Below are 20365 nucleotides of genomic sequence, written 5' to 3'. Positions count from 1 at the left end.
CAGTATACTCTGAAATAACAGGAATTTTAAGGTTAATAACTATGCATATCAACAAACTATCAATCTCTTTGCTTGATGACAATATGACTTTGAAGTAAGATATTGCATATATTAAAATATGCATGCATCCTATTTTACTTAGGTTTCCTAGATGACTGAATTGATATAGTTGTAGATGTACATTTTAATAAGTTTCCCCCTGCCCCATTGTAAATGTAGTGAGGAAGAGATTATCTGTAACACTCTTTTAAATTTCCTGCAGTAAAATCTGCCTTATTTTTAAATTTAATCTACTGTTGAGATTTTCCTTTTCCTATTATCTTCAGACAATATCCATGTCTACAGGGTGCTGGATCCAGATTTTGTCATGTTTAATCATATTGAAATCAATAGGATGAAATTGATTATGATATGTTAAGCCACACTGATTTTTGGATGCATAACCGAAAGCTTATAGAATGGTCAGGCTATTTCAGCAACACTAGTAAAGGGAAGTATAGAATCTATTAAGGTAGTAAAAGATAGAAAGAGGGGAAATGTTATTTTAAAGGAGATTGTTATACTTCTGTATGTGTACATATTGTTGCTTTAACATTGTGTCTTTTCCCGTGTAAGATTGAGACTCGAATATGCATGTATAAAACTTGTCTGTATATGGGTGTATACGGATACACATGTATGTTTATATATATAAAGGTACATATATTCAGAAAGACCTGCCCACAAGAAGAAAAGCAAATGGAAAAGAAATGGGGGAGGACATAGCAAGGGAATTTTCCAGTGAGAAGACATAGTAGCCTCTTGTCCAAATTGAATATCTTGCAAGTTATTGCTAAAGTGTCCTAATCTGGATAGTATTTTCTTAAGCTGGCTTTGAGTTAAGCTGGCATGAGCATACGACAGAGCAACTTAAATTGTAAGTGCTTTTATGTCCTAAATCTGATTTAAACTCAGTATGCAAAGGTATTGTATACTTTTATGCATATTTTATAGTAGATAGTTAAAAGTATAACCTTAAAGCAAGTTCAACACTTGATATTTTCCAGTGCAAATTGCTCACATCTAGAGCTGAAAGCCATTCACTGTCTAATGCTATATATCCAATATTCAGTTTGTCTACTGAACATTTTAGACTAGGATGGCAAAATGATAATGATAAATTACAAAATGAATAAAAACACATCTTCCATTTTTAGCCCAGCCAGAGGAAATTATATTTGTTTCTAGATATCTTCTTCAATAATATGTTTGAACTGAAACTTTTATGAATCATTAGAAGTATGATTTCTTCAAATTCAGCTTTCTGTGCTTTTCTTAGGAACTATATGGAAGTGATTTATCACTGCCTTCTTCTCGTATATTACTTTGACTTTCTTGTAAAGATCAGACCCTGGGATTTTCTGATGGCCTGATCCTTTTTAGTAACCTAAACTGGTGGTGCAAAACTTTCTTGCCTAAATGAATACTTTTTAGAAAGGTAGGCACTTGAAGATAACTGAATTTTCAGAAAATTATAGAATAAGGAAGATGACCTTGATAGAGATATACAAAGTCTATTGCAAGGGGGATGAAAAATAATTTAAATATGCAACAGACAGATAATATTCAGAAGTGAATCAGACAGGCAGCTTCCTAATTCATTGAACTATAAGCAACAGGAAGAGGTGCAACATAATCAGACTTGCAAGACTGTCAGCTTTAGTAGGCAGTGCAGACCAAGAAATCAAGTATTTATTTTTTATTTGGATAAATGATCAGATCATTCCTTCATTGCTATGGAATTCATTAGTGCTCTGAACTCCTGCCATAAACTTATCTTTGATCAGTCCTGATAGATCAGGTGATTTCCAGAAGGTATTTGGGTTTTTTCCTGAAATTATGATGGATAATTCTGCCAAGAAGTTGGTCACCCCCTATAATATAGTGATGGTAGCATCCTTGGATATGATTACATCTGGACAGTCTCTTCCTGTTTGACAATACAGAGGAATCTCCTTGGTTTAATAAGGAACTCTGAGAGATGAAAGGAGAGAGGAAACACCTAAAATGATGCTGGCAGAAGACAAGGACTGAATCTGATCAAACATGGAGTTAGATTTGAGTCTGCAGTGTGGTGAAACAAAAGACACTATGTTGATTATTTCCTTTAGAAATCAGGTTCTCTACACTTTGGGTGTTTTATAGCACCATCAAGATTGTCTGTTTCAGCAAGCATTTAGGGTCTTAAAGGTTTGTTTCCTTTTTTAAGGGCAGTGTTTCTCAACCTTGGCAACTAGGAGATGAGCAGACTTGAAGTGGCTTGGGAATTCAGGGGGTTGAAGTCTACATATCTTCAGGTTGCCAAAGATGAGGAACATTGCTTTTAAAGGAATGGTTTTTGCTTATGTAATGCTTCTGGTGCTATGGTTTTTTTTCTTGTTGAATTGATTATTAATATGCTTTATCTTTGTTATTATGATTTTGTATTTTTAAAACTTGATCAGTGAATGAGGTGTTTTAGAATTATTTGAACTGGCTAGAAAATGCTGGTAAGACTCATTTAGCACTGCCTTGTACAATGACTATTCTCAAAGAAGATGGTGATGGAGAAATAAATTTGTGATCAATTTTCACATTTACAACCATACACAGAAGAGAAATCCTTCAGTAGGCTTCAGGAACAGAGTTGTTCCTGGAGCCTACAGGATTTCATCTACCATTAGTTCCCTCCACTGGCTTCCCAACTGACTCTTTTGGGAAGCCAGAAAAGATTGCAAATGGTGATCACATGATTGGAACTTGGCAACCAGCTCAAATTACAACTAATTGCAAAGTTCCCCAAATGTAGTTATGCGATCATGTGGGAGAGCACAATGTTTTATGACAGCTGGAAGTGCTTTACTGGCGATAAAGTTTGTCGTAACTTTGAACGGTCATTAGATGACTGGTCATAACTTGAGTACTACATGTATAGAGCTGCATCACTTGGTGCTACTCATCTTAACCACTGTGATGATGCACACTATACATAAGCTACCAAAAGAAAACTGAACAAAAGCTGATAAACTGTATTCATGAGCTTCCGGAGGATATGTGGGATATATCACACAAATGCTGTGTGACTGACTTACTTGAGTCAGACATCAGGATGCGTGTACTTAATCATGACATTTACATCATGACATCACTATGCCTGTGTATCATCATTTTGGGGTTTACCTAGAAAGCTTCTGGCTGTGTTCTGCCTGCAGATTTGAATAGTAAACTTGTAGAAAATAAGTACTATAGTTTCACTGTTTATGGAGGGCTATATATATTCTCTAGAGTGACAATGTGTGATTGCTTAGCTATTTATATGCATTTACTAATGCCTACCTGGCATGACTGCTACGCTACTATCTGCAGTCAATGTTATGATTACCAGGTATTACGTTATCATTTTTGTCAGGTATGATGTGACATATATCTATGTGCCTCCTGTTTTTCTTTCTTTCTTTATTCTGCTGCTGGCTGTGCATCGATTTATTGTCCATAAGGTATAGTCTGTTTTAGCCTAAGTTTTTTTATATACATATTCATATACATATACACACACATAGGCACGCACATAGGCATGCACACACAAGAGATCCATATCCAGGACTTAGTAATTTATATGAGTATCATACTGAGATTTTTAGCGGGAGAAAGAAAACAGCAGACACTGAATTAACTTTTATATAATGAAAAACTACAATGTATAAGTAGGTTAGTTTCAGGATAGTTTAATGTGTCTATTCTTTTTCTACCACAACTAATTTTCAGACTGTCTTGAGATTTGCTTCCATTTTAGGCTAAACATACTTGATTTCTATCACAAAACCCAATAAGCTATTGTAAATTAAAGTTCTAGTTTAAAGAAATAATGAAGACCACTTTCTATATTTTAATGTTAATTATCTATCTCTATGTATTGTCTATAAATCAGATTGTGAATGTTTTGTAAAACAATTTTTAAACAATCTTTTAATTTTTAATATAATTGTATAATACAGAAATTCAGTGTTTTAATTTAATTTTGAATATTGCTCACAACTATTTTTTATTGCTTTTATTTATTACATTTCATTTTTCTACAGTAGAGTTGGACTTGAATGAGATATTCTGATGTGAAAATGGAGAAATTTTCATTATTAAAAGCTTATAATAGTTGTGTGCATTATGTATGACCATTTATAGCAGAGACTAGTATGATAATTTGCTACACATTAAAAAACTGTAGAATTCATTGTGCATAAACATAACAATGTTAAAGACCAGCGAGAAATTTCATTGAACATCTATTACTCATACAAAATGTAATTATTTTTACATTGTGACTAATCTTTATAGCAGATGACAAGTAGAACTGACTAATATGTATTTTTTTTAATTAAAGGAGTGATAGAATTGTTCAGAGATCACATTTTCTATATTTCAGTGCACTCCTGAAAGTTCTACTGGTTTGACAAAAATATATTGATTTTCAAAAATTTGAAGAGAAACTATTAACTTAAAAGAAACTGTTCCTAACTTCTCACAATATTGTCTGTTTTAAAATGTGCCAAATCTATAGCTTTCTCTGTAATTTATAATCAGTTTATATTTATTGGCTTAGTCTTTATTTCTTCAGTGAGTGCTCCTCTGTATTCTGGTTATCATTAGTCTAAATATTTTATTAGCTTTTGCTGTGGGATATGTGTGTGTGTGTGTGTGTGTGTGTGTGTGTGTGTGTGTGTATGTGTGTATGTATGTACATATGTATGCATGTATGTATGTCTTTTTCTTTTCCATCCAAACAACTGAAATGACCAAAGATGTTTAGTATAAAAATATTAAGTGTTTTTACTGATAACAACAGAAAGTGAACAACTCATGTAAATATTTTTAAAAGCAATTTGAAAGTTTCCCTGGAATAGATTGTATTATTCTGTGTTTAATGAACTCATTTTACATAGGAAAACCAAAAAAGAATTAATGGTTTTTACTAAACTGAATTGCTCTTAACACAGAGAATTATTAATTCCAGTAGCTCATTTTGGACCTCTCTAAGTAATTAAATTGTTCCTTTAAGTACTTGAGTAGCTTCCTCTAATTTGTGCCTCTCTAGTAAGTCTCACTGTGAATTATGGATTATTCAGAAGATCATGTAACCTCACTGTGGGGTGTACTGCAATTATTAGAAAGTTAACTTTTAGATCCATCATATTGTCTATTGAGTTGTCAATGGCTAGTATTACAAATATAGAATCAGTTACTTTGCAAATGAAACTTTCTTACGTAAACGTATAACTATAATGGCTGGAATGTTGACACTACATCAGCAGATGCATTGGTCATAACTTGGGCACTGTCTTTCAATATTAACTGGATTACTTTTCCCCTGTAAGCTACAAAGAAGTAAATAAGGTGCTCTCTAAGTTGTCTTTGCTACCTAATGTTTGGACCTCTGCCTATCCTGGTAGTCTTGGGTTTGGGTAAGGAGGTAGCCAGTTGGTTCTGAGATACTGCCAGTGCCTGTTTGTGAGAGAGGGAATTATGAGCAGCTGTGCCCTCTGCTAAAGATGCCAGTCCTATCAGAAGACAACCTAGTCAACATCATATCTATTTCCTTGCAGTTCCTTCCCTTTTGGGGGAAGGTTGTTGAGACAATATTGAGACAGCAGCGCCTGCATTTTCTGCATGTCCTTACCACTTTCTACAGAGGGACGATTGAGAGCATCCTGTCATACAGCATTACAATCTGGTTTGGAAGCATCACTACTTCAGACAAGAAGACGGTGCAGAAAATGGTGAGGATGGCAGAAAAGATCATTGGCTGTTCCCTCCCTTCCATCCAGGACATAGCATATAAGTATTGCTTGAGCAGGGTCCACAAGGTTGTCTGGGACACTACACATCCTCTTCATGACCTGCTTTTCTTGTTATCTTCCGGGAGGAGGCTTCGTGGTATCCAGACCAGAACATCCAGATTCAGTCATAGTTTTGTTCCATACAGTATTAACCTTGTGAACTCTAAAGCTTCCTCTTTACGCTAGGTATTCAAGATGGACAGTGATTAATATTTATATGTATTTATATGTAAGGGTGTAGGTTTATACATATGTTTTATATAGCATGTTTAAATTTGTGTTATGTATGTGTACACTTTTGAGAGCAAGCAACTAAATTTCATATTTAATGTGTATCAGTATGCCCAAAGTAAAAAATGACAATAAAGATTATCTGTCTATCTATCTATCTATCTATCTATCTATCTATCTATCTATCCATCCATCCATCCATCCATCCATCCATGACACAGCTCTTGATAAGCCAGTTTTATTGCAGTATTATCAGAGCAAAAAATGAGCAAGTGAAAACTATAAGCCATTTGTATTCCAGTCCCAAGGGTCAGATCATACATGTCTTTTTTTCTTACCTATGTTTCTCAACAGAACAGAATTAGTTACATCTGTTTAAATTAATACAGAGTTACTGATACAGAACTGTCTAGTCTTAGGTAATCTCTGCTTTTGACTGCACCTGTTCTTACTCTCAGCCGTACATCATGATAATGTTACATCAAAAATTATTTGAACCTTGAATTTTCGAATACTTTTAATATATTATGAGATTATAAAGTTGGAAAAGTAATCATGTTCAATTCCCCATTCACTGCTGTAGGTAAACAAAGCATTAACAACAGCTGTTTTGTTTTAATTGAACGCATTAAGTAAAAGAGTGTTTATCACCAACAATATATTATTTGTCTTAGGACACCAATTGAAAATTCAGTAGAAATACAGCATAATAATAATAATAATAATAATAATAATAATAATAATAATAATAATAATAATAATAAAGTTGGAAGGGATCTTGGAGGTTATCTAGTCCAACCTCCTGCTCAGGCAGGAAACCCATACCATTTCAGACAAATGGCTGTCCAGTCTTTTCTTAAAAACTTCCAGTGTTGGAACATTCACAGCTTCTGGAGGCAGGTTGTTCCACTGATTAATTGTTTTCACTGTCAGGAAATTTCTCCTTAGTTCTTGGTCGCTTCTCTCCAGTTTCCATCTGTTGCTTCTTGTCTTGTCTTCAGATGCTTTGGAGAATAGTTTGACTGCCTTTTCTCTGTGGCAACTCCTGAGATATTGGAACACAGCTATCATGTGACCCTTAGTCCTTCTCTTCATTAAACTAGACATACCCAATTCCAGCAACTGTTCCTTATATATTTTAGCCTCCAGTCCCCTGATCACCTTTGTTGCTCTTCTCTATACTCTTTCTAGAGTCTCAACATCTTTTTTACATTGTGACCAAAACTGGATGCCGTATTCCAAATGTGGCCTTACTAAGGCATTGTAAAGTGGTATTAACACTCCACGTGATCTTTATTCTATTCTTCTGTTAATGCAGCCTAGCACTGTGTTGGCTTTTTTGACAACGGCAGCACACTGCTGGCTCATATTTAAATGATTGGCAACTAGGACTCCGAGATCCCTCTCACACTTACTATATTGAGCAAGGTACCCCCTATACTATACCTGTACATTTGTTTTTCTTGCCTAAATGTAGAACCTTATTTTTTTCACTATTGAATTTCATTTTGTTAGATAATGCCCTTCTGTAATTTAAATTCATGATTTTGTGTCCAGTCCTCTAGATCAGTGGTTCTTAACCTGGGTGATATTGCCCCCCAGGGGGCGATTTCAGTTTTCATGGGGGCAATGGAACGAAAAGGGGTGACGGGGGGGGCGAAGGAACGAAAAGGGGGCGATATGGGGGTGATGGAGCGAGATGTTTTGGGGACACTTTTGAGACTTTTTCGTACAGTGAATCGCTGTATATCTGTCATACAAAAACATCAGATCGTTTGCTATTAGTGGATTGAATTGTGTTTTCAATTGTTCTTCCAGCTAGCTTCATTACAGAATGCCGTACATATGTGAATACGCATCGCTTATCTTCATGCACGTTGCGCAGCAGCCTCTACCCATACAGTGACACTCCATTGGCCAGAATATGGGAGATATGGGGAAAAGACTGGAAATAAATTATTTGCATCGATATGTCCTGATGACAATTTTAAAGAAAACAAAAAAAGCGTTTGCATAAATTGAAGAATTGTTTCCTATGATTGAGAGGTTATGTTGGGGGAGGGGGGCGATGACAACTTCCTCATTGGCTCAAGGGGGCGATTCATTCAAAAAGGTTAAGAACCAATGCTCTAGATGACAAAACCAATTCTACACCCTGTTCATTTATTTTTCTAACAGAGAAATTTTAATTTTTAGTCCCAAATTATCCTCACTGGTCTTCTCTGAACCTGTTCTAGCTTGTTTGACTCCTTAATGGAGTGCTCAGAACTTGGCACAATACTAGGTCTGACTAAAATAGAATAAAGTGGAACTATTTACTCCTTATGATTTGGAAACATAATTGTATTAATGTAGCTAAAATGTCATCTTTTATTTTTTGAAGTCACATCACATTTAGTGATGTATACTTAATATAAATGAAGTATTATTTCAAGGTGTTTCTTTTTCAGAAATACAATTATCATGCTAGGAATTCCTGTATATTTTGTGTCCAAACTTTGCATTTATTTCTGTTAAAGTTCATTCTGTTGTTTTCAATTCATTTCTTTTTCTAACTATACTGAATTTTAATATATTTTGTAGGTTATTAGGTATGCCATTTATGTTGTTCTATCTACAGATCTGTATATTTTATAAGGATTTCCTCCACATTTTCACCCGTTATGAATAAAAATAATAATAAGGGCCCAAGACTTGACATCTCTCTTTAGTTGAATAATTTATGAGCACTCTTTGAATATGATTTTCAAGCCAGCTATGTCCTGTTATGCATCCACACTTATCTAATTTGATAATTAAAATATTATGAAAAAAATTGCTGAAAACAAAATACGATACATCAATAGCATCGTAATTTGCTAAAGAAATAACATAGTTAAAAAAAATGAGATGACCATTTTTTGTCGAATTACCATACTATTGTTAAGATGCTTCTAGATCATTGGTTTACCCAGGAATCCATGTCAGAAAGCCAGTGTACAGTTCTTGGGGTTCTTTTTCCTATCTTTTTTTGAGGACAGAGACCACTTTTGCTCTCTTTGATCATCTGTCGACTAGCCTTTTTTCAGCATTTCACAAAAATAATATATAAAGGTTCAGTCAGACTATAATGTGTCCTTTTGTGCTATAGGAGGGGCATTATCTTGCCTTAGGTATATAAGCACAGTCAAGAAAAAAGGAATCCCTCAGTATATTTTTATTGGCGTCAAGTTTTGATTCTACGCTTTCTGCAATAGTTGAAGAACTGGTGATTACTTGCAGTTGGTCAAATGAATTCAGAATGTATCTGGGATAATAATATAAGTTTAGGAATTATAAGTTCAGAAATGCTGTTTGGCAATAATATTGTAGTTCTTAATGTTATATAGACTACTGACATTGATCTGGTGTGCAACATAGTTACATGAATGTGTAAAGAGTAATTCATTGAAAAAGGTTTTAGAGAGACAAAAAGTTTTCCTTCTTCAACCTTAGAATTATTCAGTTGTTGATCCTTGAATAAGAAAAGATTATCTTTAAATTCTGAAGAGCCTTTGATGGATTAAACTCAGGCACAAGCTAAGAAGAGATTTTGTTCAGAGTTACTGAATTCAATTGTAATTAAAGTATTTTGTGGAAATGCCTGTATGTTACCTAAATGGTTAGTTTTTCCATATCCAATGCACTATACAAAGTCTGACAGATGAAAAAGCTAAAGAAAAGAACAATAAATATTTTGAAAATTTGAACCAACTTTTTATATAAAAAAGTTTACAAGGGTGTAATTGTAATTAAAACAAAGTTTAATCTGGAATATGTAAAATATTTATAAAATGTGAATATTAAAATGCTATTAAATAATTAATTTAACCATTGGATTATTAGTTTTCACCATAATTTGGAAAAGTATATATATTTTTCTTTCCAAAACTCAAATTCTAGCATTAAAGGAAGATGGAAGCTAACAGCTTTCTAATATAGGTAGTCCTCAATTTATGTCCACAACTGAGCCCAAAATTTATGTTGTTAAGCGAGATGTTTATTAAGTGAATTTTGCCCCATTTTACAACATTTCTTGTCACAGTTGTTAAGTGAATCAGTTGTTAAAATTAGGAACACAGTTGTTAAATGAATCTGGCTTCCCATTGACTTGCTTGTCAGGAGGTCGCAAAAGAGGGTCACATGATCCCAGGACTTTGCAACTATCATAAATATGAGTCAATTGCCAAACATACAAATTTTGATCATATGACCATGGAATGCTGCAGTGGTCGTAAGTATGAAAAATGGTGATAAATCACTTTTTTCAATGCTGTTGTAACTTAACGGTCACTAAATGAACTGTTGTAAGTCAAGGACTACCTGTATAAATAATTCACTGTAATGTTTTCATGATACTGGACATTCCATTCCATTCCATTTCTGTACTGTGATAAATGTTACTTAAATTAAATGATAGAAATGAGGGAGGAAAAAGAAACATGGATTATTATCAGCGTCCTGTCATTTAGAGGAGATAAACTGGCTGAAGTGGAATAATTCAATGAAGTTGTATGTAGTAAGGATGTTTACCTAAGAATAATCATGTTCTCTAGCAGTTAAAATATTGTTTGTGTAGCTTCATTTACTTCACACAATGCTGTTTATTTGCAGCAGTTTATTCTCACTGTCAGGAAATTTCTCCTTAGTTCTTGGCTGGAGTTTCCAACTGTTACCTCTTGTCCCATCTTCAGGTGCTTTGGAGAATAAGTTGACCCTCTCTTCTCTATGGCAGCCCCTCAAAGACTGCTATCAAGTCATTCTTAATCCTTCTAGTCCCTGAGTTAAGAACATCTGATTTAAGGACAACCCCTAGATATGAACTATCTATTAGTAAAAATGGTGGATGACACTGTCCTTCCTTGAGTCAACAAAGTGCTGAGGCTTGCTTTCAGAAAGTACTGAAACTTCACATTTCAAATATACAGGTTTCTGAAAGGCTTCATCACTTTGTCAGCTTAAGAAAGGACAATGCCGACCACCATTTTTAATAATAGGCAGTCTGTTTGTAAGTACAAATTCAGTTAAAGATAGAGTTAAGGAATAAAACTCATTTTTAACTTGCAGACTGCCTGTATTTCTTTTAACAAAAGGCAGGTACAATATTTTTATGCATCCCTAATCTATGCCTAAAAATTGTGTCTCAAGCTTGTTTGTTTGTTTGTTTGTTTGTTTGTGGATGGATGGATGACAGAACAGTGATTTTTTTGTTGTTGCTATTATTTCTTTCCCTTTTTGTTAATCATCACTTCATTAATGGAAGAAGGCTTATTTCACTGATTATCCACTTCATTTGAATAGTAAATGAAAACAATGTCCTCCCAAGTCACATTTGCTTAAAGAAAAGCAGATCTTTTTGGAAACACTTTTTAATAAATTGCAATAAACATTGATAGCCAGAAGAACATAACTATTGGTAACCTACTAGGTATGTTTGCAAAAAGAAGAAACCTAAGTGGGCTATTTAATACAGGTAATCTTCATTTAGTGACTATTTTGTTTAGTAACCATTCACAGTGATGGAAAAATGATGAAAAGTAACATTATGACCATTCCTTACATTTATGACCTCTTCAGGTCTGAAAACCAAAGGCAAGCTGAAGTAGAATCATAAGAATTGAACTTTTGCTTAGGAATCATTCCACTTAACCACAAAGCTGCAGGTCCTCATTGTGATTACTAACTGAAAATCACCTGTAAACAACTTGTTATGCATATTATGCTTATTGCTATTTTGCAGATATATTTCCCATTAACCTTTGATCATGTATATGAGTGGGGATGTGACCAAACCAGAAATAGAAAATGGAAAACAATTTTGCAAAATAGCAATAAACTTAATGTATTGTATTAGTAGGAATGAGATCCAGTTTGATGCAGTGGTTAAGGAACCAGGCTAGAACCTGGGAGACCATGTGTTTTAATCCTGTCTTAGGCACAAAGCTGGTGGACTTTGGGCCAGTTCACCCTCAGCCCTAGAAAGAAGGAGGCAGTGGCAAATGATTTCTGAAATCTTGCCAAGAAATCTGCAGGGACCTGTCTAGGTGGTCGCCAGAAATCCAGGCTGACTCAAAAATGCGCACACACAAACACACAGGAGTTGTATTGAATGACACTTTATTGAAATGTAGTAGTAATGGAACTTTAAACATAGGTACATAAAATTTACAAAGTAAATGAAACAAATTTACTGAAAAAAGGTCAGAGAGATACTTTGCTACCAATAAAACTGAGACAAAATTAAATGTTAGACTGGCCTTTGGGCATAGGATATGGGTAAAGAAAATCCTTGCTTACAGACCACAATTGGAACCAGCAACTCTGTCAAGAAGTGCTGGATTGCTAAGTAAAAAATCCCACAATTGTGCCAAACTTACAATATCATTTCCGTCATTAACAATTGTTAAGTGAGACATCATGTGATTGCAACTTTTTCATTCTCCATTAATTCTGCTTGTTGGAAGACAGCTTAAGCTTGCAAACATCTGTAGGAAAGCACACAAGTCTGAGCCTTGGAATCTCTTATATGTGTGCAACTGCTATCAATCACCAATTCTAGGCAACAGAAGCTTTTTATTTAAACTAGATGGCCTCTCTCTATGGGCCTTTCTGTTCTAGGAAGTTAAAATGTTAGCCACCCATCCTTAAATCAGTATAAATGCTACCATAAGATTGTTACTCCTGTTGCTAATTTCTGTCTGGTCTTTTCTGCATCAATTCCAAAGCACTGTGAAAATGGTATTGTTCTGTTGGGTGAGTTTCTCTTTTTTCATCCTTTTTCAGTATATCACCAGCAAGGATATACTGAAGGCACTTCAGCAAGAACGGTGAGGGCCTAATTGCAAGAATCTGTTTTTCTAGTGAGTTTATCTATCCCTCCTTTAGTACCTACCTTCTTGAGATCTCCCATGTTATGGGAAATAAAGAAAAGTGTGGAAAATTGACAAAAAGAGAGAGAGAGAGAAATATCCCAGAAGTGTCATTTTTTGTAATCTCTCAGAGAGAAATTATTTTCTCTCAGATGATGCAATTTTAGGAACTTTAGCTAAAACTACATAATTTATTCTGGTTTTTTGTAGCCAGTTATTCAACTGTTTGCTTATGTGTTTTCACCGCCATATGTCCATTTTCTGGCTATGATGTCGAACATATAATAATAGAACATAGAATAACAGGTTGGAAGGAACCTTGAATGTTTTCTAGTCCAACCTCCCTGCTCAAGCAGGGGATGGACACACACACACACACACACACACACACACATACACACACGTGTGTGTGTGTGTGTGTGTGTGAGAGAGAGAGAGAGAGAGAGAGAGAGGGAGAGAGAGAGAGAGAGAGATACAGTGGGGCAAAAAAGTATTTAGTCAGCCACCAATTGTGCAAGTTCTCCCACTTAAAAAGATGAGAGAGGCCTGTAATTATCGTCATAGGTAGACCTCAACTATGAGAGACAAAATGAGAAAACAAATCCAGACAATCACATATTCTGATTTGGAAAGAATTTATTTGCAAATTATGGAGGAAAATAAGTATGTGGTCACCTACAAATGAGTAAGATTTCTGGCTCTCACAGACCTGTAATTTCTTCTTTAAGAGGCTCCTCTGTCCTCCACTCATTACCTGTATTAATGGCACCGGTTTGAACTTGTTATCAGTATAAAAGACACCTGTTCACAACCTCAAACAGTCACACTCCAAACTCCACTACGGTGAAGACCAAAGAGCTGTCGAAGGACACCAGAAACAAAATTGTAGACCTGCACCAGGCTGGGAAGACTGAATCTGCAATAGGCAAGCAGCTTGGTGTGAAGAAATCAACTGTGGGAGCAATAATTAAAAAATGGAAGACATACAAGGCCACTGATAATCTCCCTCGATCTGGGGCTCCACGCAAGATCTCACCCCGTGGGGTCAACATGATCACAAGAACGGTGAGCAAAAATTCCAGAACCACACGGGGGAACCTAGTGAATGACCTGCAGAGAGCTGGGACCAACGTAACAAAGGCAACCATCAGTAACACACTACACCGCCAGGGACTCAGATCCTGCAGTGCCAGACATGTCCCCCTGCTTAAGCCAGTACATGTCTGGGCCTGTCTGAAGTTTGCTAGAGAGCATTTGGATGATCCAGAAGAGGATTGAGAGAATGTCATATGGTCAGATGAAACTGTCTGGTAGAAACACAATTCATGTTTGGAGGAGAGAGAATGCTGAGTTGCATCCAAAGAACACCATACCTACTGTGAAGCATGGGGGTGGCAACATCATGCTTTGGGGCTGTTTCTCTGCAAAGGGACCAGGACGACTGATCTGTGTACAGGAAAGAATGAATGGGGCCATGAATCGTGAGATTGTGAGTGCAAACTCCTTCCATCAGCAAGGGCATTGAAGATGAAACGTGGCTGGGTCTTTGAGCATGACAATGATCCCAAACACACCGCCTGGGCAATGAAGGAGTGGCTTCGTAAGAAGCATTTTCAAGGTCCTGGAGTGGCCTAGCCAGTCTCCAGATCTCAACCCCATAGAAAACCTTTGGAGGGAGTTGAAAGTCCGTGTTGCCCAGCGACAGCTCCAAAACATCACTGCTCTAGAGGAGATCTGCATGGAGAAATGGGCCAACATACCAGCAACAGTGTGTGCCAACCTTGTGAAGACTTACAGAAAACGTTTGACCTCTGTCATTGCCAACAAAGGATATATAACGAAGTATTGAGATGAACTTTTGATATTGACCACATACTTATTTTCCACCATAATTTGCAAATAAATTCTTTACAAATCAGACAATTTGATTGTCTGGATTTGTTTTCTCATTTTGTCTCTCATAGTTGAGGTCTACCTATGATGACAATTACAGGCCTTTCTCATCTTTTTAAGTGGGAGAACTTGCACAATTGGTGGCTGACTAAATACTTTTTTGCCCCACTGTACATGCATACATACAGTATAAGAGGCCCTATATTAAAGCATGATTTTAATATTTTCTGTGTCTCATTGTGATTTGCAAAGAAGTGTTCAAGCATTATGAATGAAGCAGTGGGGAACTGGAGAAGAGGTCTTCAATAGCAGATCAATTATACAGCTTTTAAAGAACATGAAAAAGCAAAGTAAAACTGACAGCTTTATAGGCAAAGGTATCTTTTCAGTGTTCTTATTATTTACATAATTTAAAACACTGTTGATTATGATTAAAGTTACCATCTGGTTTATTTGAGATTCAGTACAAAAAAGGAAGAAATATTGTGTTCAATATTTCAATCGAGGAATGTTTATGGTAGTTCAGGATTATTTTTCTTGGATCCAGCTTCTTGAAAGCTTGGCATGTTTTTCAGAAAAAAGCCCATGTTATGCACAAAAATTTCAAAACACCAGAAACCTTTCAGTTATTACATAGACATATCAGGGTCATTACATAAAGTATTGTTTTGTAAGCATTCTAGGACAAACTGTTCCTGTCTGTAATAAAATCATGATGCTGTCATCTCTGTCATATTTAATACAGAATGAAAATTGTTCCCATCTTCAAGTAATTGGAGTAGAAAGGCATTCACAGCTAACTTACTGTATATACAAATATTTTTATAAATATCAAATTAGACCTTTCATCTTTCTCTGCTTTAATTTTTGTTACTTTGACACTGTAGATAATGCTTAATATTTGGTATATGAGTTTTAATACAAATGATGTAAGTTAGGTATTTATTTACGTTATATTAGTGTAAGGTTTTTTAACTTGTTTGGACCAGATAAGTTTCAGTACATTCTCATAAGTACAGACAACACCTTTCAATTATTTTAGATCATGTTTTAATCAAAGAAATCTGAGGAATAATTCTATAGAGTATCAGAAAGAGATCTTTCTCATTCTGCTACCCAAGATCCTTTGTAATGATGGTATGAAGAATTAGACCTGGCATTTCAAAGTTAATCAAATTTGTATATATAATATAATAATAATAATAATAATGATGATGAGGATGATAAAGTTGGAAGGGACCTTGGAGGTCATCTAGTCCAATCCCCTGCTCAGGCAGAAAACCCTATACCATTTCTGACAAATGGCTGTCCAGTTTCTTCTTAAAAACTTCCAGTGTTGGCGCATTCACCGCTTCTGGAGACAGGTTGTTCCACTGGTTAATTGTCTAACTGTCCGGAAGTTTCTCCTTAGTTGTAGGTTGCTTCTCTCTTTGGTTAGTTTCCACCCGTTGCTTCTTGTCCTGCCTTCAGGCGCTTTGGAAAATAGCTTGTCTCCCTCTTCTTGGTGGCAGCCCCTGAGATATTGGAACACTATTATCATGTCCCTCCTCGTCCTTCTCTTCATTAAACTAGACATACCCAATTCCAGCAACCGTTTCTTATATGCTTTAGCCTCCAGTCCCCTAATCATCTTTGTTGCTCTTCTCTGTACTCTTTCTAGAATCTCAACATCTCTTTTACATCCTGGTGACTAAAACTGGATGCAGTATTCCAAGTGTGGCCTTACCAAGACATTGTAAAGTGGCATTAATACTTCAGGTGATCTTGATTCTATCCCTCTGTTAATGCAGCCTAGGACTGTGTTGGCTTTTTGGCAGCTGCAGCACACTGCTGGCTCATATTTAAATGATTGTCCACTAGGACTCTGAGATCCCTCTACAGTTACTACTATTGAGCAAGGTACCCCCTATACTATACCTGTACATTTGGTTTTTCTTGCTTTTTTCACCATTGAATTTCATTTTGTTAGATATTGCCCTGTGTTCAAGTCTGTCCAGATCCTCCTGTATCCTAAGCCTGTCTTCTGGAGTGTTGGCTATTCCTGCCAGCTTGGTGTTGTCTGAAAATTTGGTGAGTTCCCCATCTATCCCCTCGCCCAGATCGTTGATGAAGATGTTGAAAGCACTGGGCCCAGAACAGAGCCCTGGGGCACCCCACTACACACTTCCCTTCATGTAGATGCGGTTCCATTGAGGACCACACGCTGAGTACTGCCGGTCAGCCAGCTACGGATCCATCTGGTGGTGATGCTGTCTAACCCGCATTTTTCTATCTTCTCAAGTAGTAGGTTGTGGTCTACTTTGTCAAATGCCTTACTGAAGTCCAAGTAAATTATATCCCCAGCATTCCTCTGGTCCACTAATTTTGTCACTTGGTCAAAGAATGCAATAAGATTTGTCTGGCATGATCTGTTTTTGACAAACCCATGGTGGCTTTTGGTAATGACTTTGTTTACCTGTAGGTGTTCGCTGATTCGTTGTTTGATTATCTTTTCCAGAATCTTCCCAGGTACTGAGTTCAGGCTGATAGATCTGTAATTTCCTGGGTCCTTTTTTTTCCTTTTTTGAAGATGGGAGCTACATCAGCTCTTTTCTAGTCCTCTGGTAGTTCCCCAGTGCTCCAGGATCTTTGAAAAATATAGTTCAGTGGTTCTGAGATCACATCTGCCAGTTCCTTAAGAACCTTGGGGTGTAATCCATCTGGTCCTGCTGATTTGAACTCGTCTAGGCTGGACAGGTGCTCACTTACCATTTTCTTGCCTATCTTAACTTGTATTTCTATTTTGTTTTTTATGGCACTATTTTTGATAGGTTGGTCTGTTTTTTCCCTTTGTGTAAAGACAGATGTGAAAAACGAGTTAAATAGTTCTGCACCTGGTGCTATGTTTTCAGGAATGTAAGTAGTATACTTCCAATATGTAATGTCACCAATGGGAAAAAAGTTTCTTTTGAATAATTGATGATGAAAACTTGCAAAAATTATGCTCCACAATCTTCCAAGGAAGTCAGCACAATGCAATTGTGCTTAGAGATCTAAGGTGCATAATCTCTCTCCCCCCTCACACTTGTAGTTTTTGTATTTTTGCAGATAATAAGCTGTATATTAGTATCCTTTTCCAGATGTAATTTTTTAACAGAGCTGTACATGCCTCAGAAAGTGATTTGAATCTCCCGCAAGCATAAGGCCTTTCATTAAAGTAGTCTGGGTTTTTTTCAGACTTTCATATGAGCCTTAAAACAATCAATCAAACCAACTAACAAAAAATGTAGCTGCTTTAAGAAATCCACTTATTAATGCAATTCTTAAAGCAGCAACAGCCTTTTACAGGCTCCCATAAAAGCACGAAAAAACCAGGCTAGCAGATCTGTGCTGTGCTTCTGTGAGGGCTGAAGCAGTTCTTCCTAATTATTTTCAAACTATACCCAACTCTATCTTATACAGTAATAATTTTCCATGAATAATTTCAGTACAGTAACTTAGCAATCACAAAGCTCTGTACCACTGCCATATAGAATAACTATAATTATTACTTGTGAATAAAATAGTTGCTATACATTGTGCTGTACATTGGGTGGCACGATGACTTAGGGTAAGATGCTGGGCATGTTGGCTGCAAAGTCAACAGCCCAAGTTCAAGACCCAGGTGCCCTGTGACAGGATGAGCTGTAATAGTTCTACAGAGGATTATTAGCAATCAGAGCCACAACATAAGATGTGCAGGAAGCTGAGGTTTTTCTACTTTCTTTATATATCCATTCTACTGCCTTTGTAATTTGGTGGGCACATGGGGAGTTAACCATAGATGAAAATCTCAACCAGATTTGCATGACTCAGGGGGCCATGCCTGAAATAAACCTTTAACAAACTGTGGGTACCCTTTTCAATTTAAGTTAGCTGTTAATCCAAGTTCACACTGTGTATTATTCATAACCATACCATGATTTCACACTCTGGAAGAAGTAACCTGCCATTACCTATTAAAGAAGATCTATTAATTATGCAGACTTTCTGACTGTTAAATCATTACTACTCCTGGAAGGGGAGGAACCCTGGAGAACTGCTCTGCCCACTGGTGTACTCAAATATAACATTGATTGTTCTTCTATGTCAATGATGTAAGAGCACTCAACTTGTTCTCATTTGGATTACTTCTAGTGCTAGCCCATTAGTTAACTTTAGATCAGAAAGTTGCTGTTCAAATTTTATAAAGTTTATGCAGAAGGATTTGGATTATTTAAGCACGCAGAATGTCTTTATAGTAATTTTGGTTTCCCAATTTGATCTAAATGCATTAGCAGTAGCTAGTACGCCCAAAATATTATCAATTATAAACTATGCTTTTCTTAATTTAAACAGTTTTTTTAAGGGCAGATAAAAATGTTACTAATAAAGGAGAATATTTGCAGCTCGGGGTTGATATGGACGGTCCTTGGTGTTCTCTAAGCTTGCTTGTTTTCTTGTAGATGTGCTGGCATTGATGATGTTACCTAGTTTGGGTAATGTCTGAAAGAAGCAAGCTCAGAGCACCAAGGATCCCTCAAATAAAAATGTTTTAAGGTGGATCTTGGTCATTTGCAAGAATTTTGAAATAAAGAGTTGGAATACACTATATTGAAAAACTACTGTGTAAGAAAATAATATTAGGCATATTTCTTATGGTCTTAATGTAATTCAACAATTTTTTTTTCCATTTTTACTGGACTTCTCAGAGACTATTAAAAAGATTGGTTGTCAATTTTATTATGTTGGAAATGTAGAACAGTGGTGGTGACACTTATACATACAATATGATTTGTTTTATTTGTTCCATTTTTGTTTAATCTTCATATGGTTTTAATATGTTTTGGGGCAAAAGCAATAAGATTTAAAGAAGAGTATGTCATTTTGAGCTTTATATAAAAATGTGGAAGGTATATGTATGAGATGCAGCTGAATGAAAAGAATTTACAATTCCTATTTTCCAGTTGGTTCATGCACTATGTTTAACCTGGATCTAAGTTGACAAAATTGAACTTTATCATCATATACTATGTGGTCAAAGTTTAGCTATTATTTAAAAATGAGTTATTTGTAATAAGCACGATCTTCTGCTTAGCACTTTCCTTTTTGTATGCTAAAGTACGTTTCTAAGCAAAGCACCAAGCATCATTGGCCAATTATCATTATTTTGTAAGAAAATATATGTGATCCCTTTGAGATCTATAGGTTTTGTGAAAAGTGAAATGGTACTAGGACAGTGGTTCTCAACCTGTGGGTTGGGACCCCATTTGGGGTCGAACGACCATTTCATGGGGGTCGCCAAACAACGCAGTCCGCCATTTTTTCCCCCTTTTCCTTAGCTGTGCTACTCCCTTTTATTCTATTTGCTTTTGAAAGCCAATAGAATAGACTCTATTGAATAGAGTCTAATGCTATTGGCTTTCAAAAGCCAATAGGAATTGTCCAGGCTGTCTCTGCCCTGCTGAGCCCGCCAAAAGTCCCATTCTGCAAACGGTGCTGCACCAG

General features: G+C 36.0%; 1 protein-coding gene across 3 annotated transcripts in view; it reads left to right on the top strand.

The window, feature by feature from the left end:
* LOC120310014 (cAMP-specific 3',5'-cyclic phosphodiesterase 4B-like) overlaps positions 1-20365 on the top strand; it is a 41817-nt gene that overhangs the window by 4298 nt on the left and 17154 nt on the right. Inside the window, exon 3 of one of the 3 annotated variants that reach the window (XR_005557246.1) lies at positions 5702-5789. The exons of the other annotated variants lie outside the window; for them this stretch is intronic. The gene's annotated coding sequence lies outside the window, so the exon portion shown is untranslated. The remainder of the gene's footprint in view (positions 1-5701; positions 5790-20365) is intronic. 3 annotated transcript variants of the gene reach the window in all.

Source organism: Crotalus tigris, unplaced genomic scaffold, assembly GCF_016545835.1.
Source record: "Crotalus tigris isolate CLP2741 ecotype Arizona unplaced genomic scaffold, ASM1654583v1 scf7180000017560.2302168, whole genome shotgun sequence".
NCBI lineage: Eukaryota > Metazoa > Chordata > Lepidosauria > Squamata > Viperidae > Crotalus > Crotalus tigris.
Note: the sequence above shows the minus strand (reverse complement) of the source record. Positions and strands in the feature narration are given on the sequence as shown.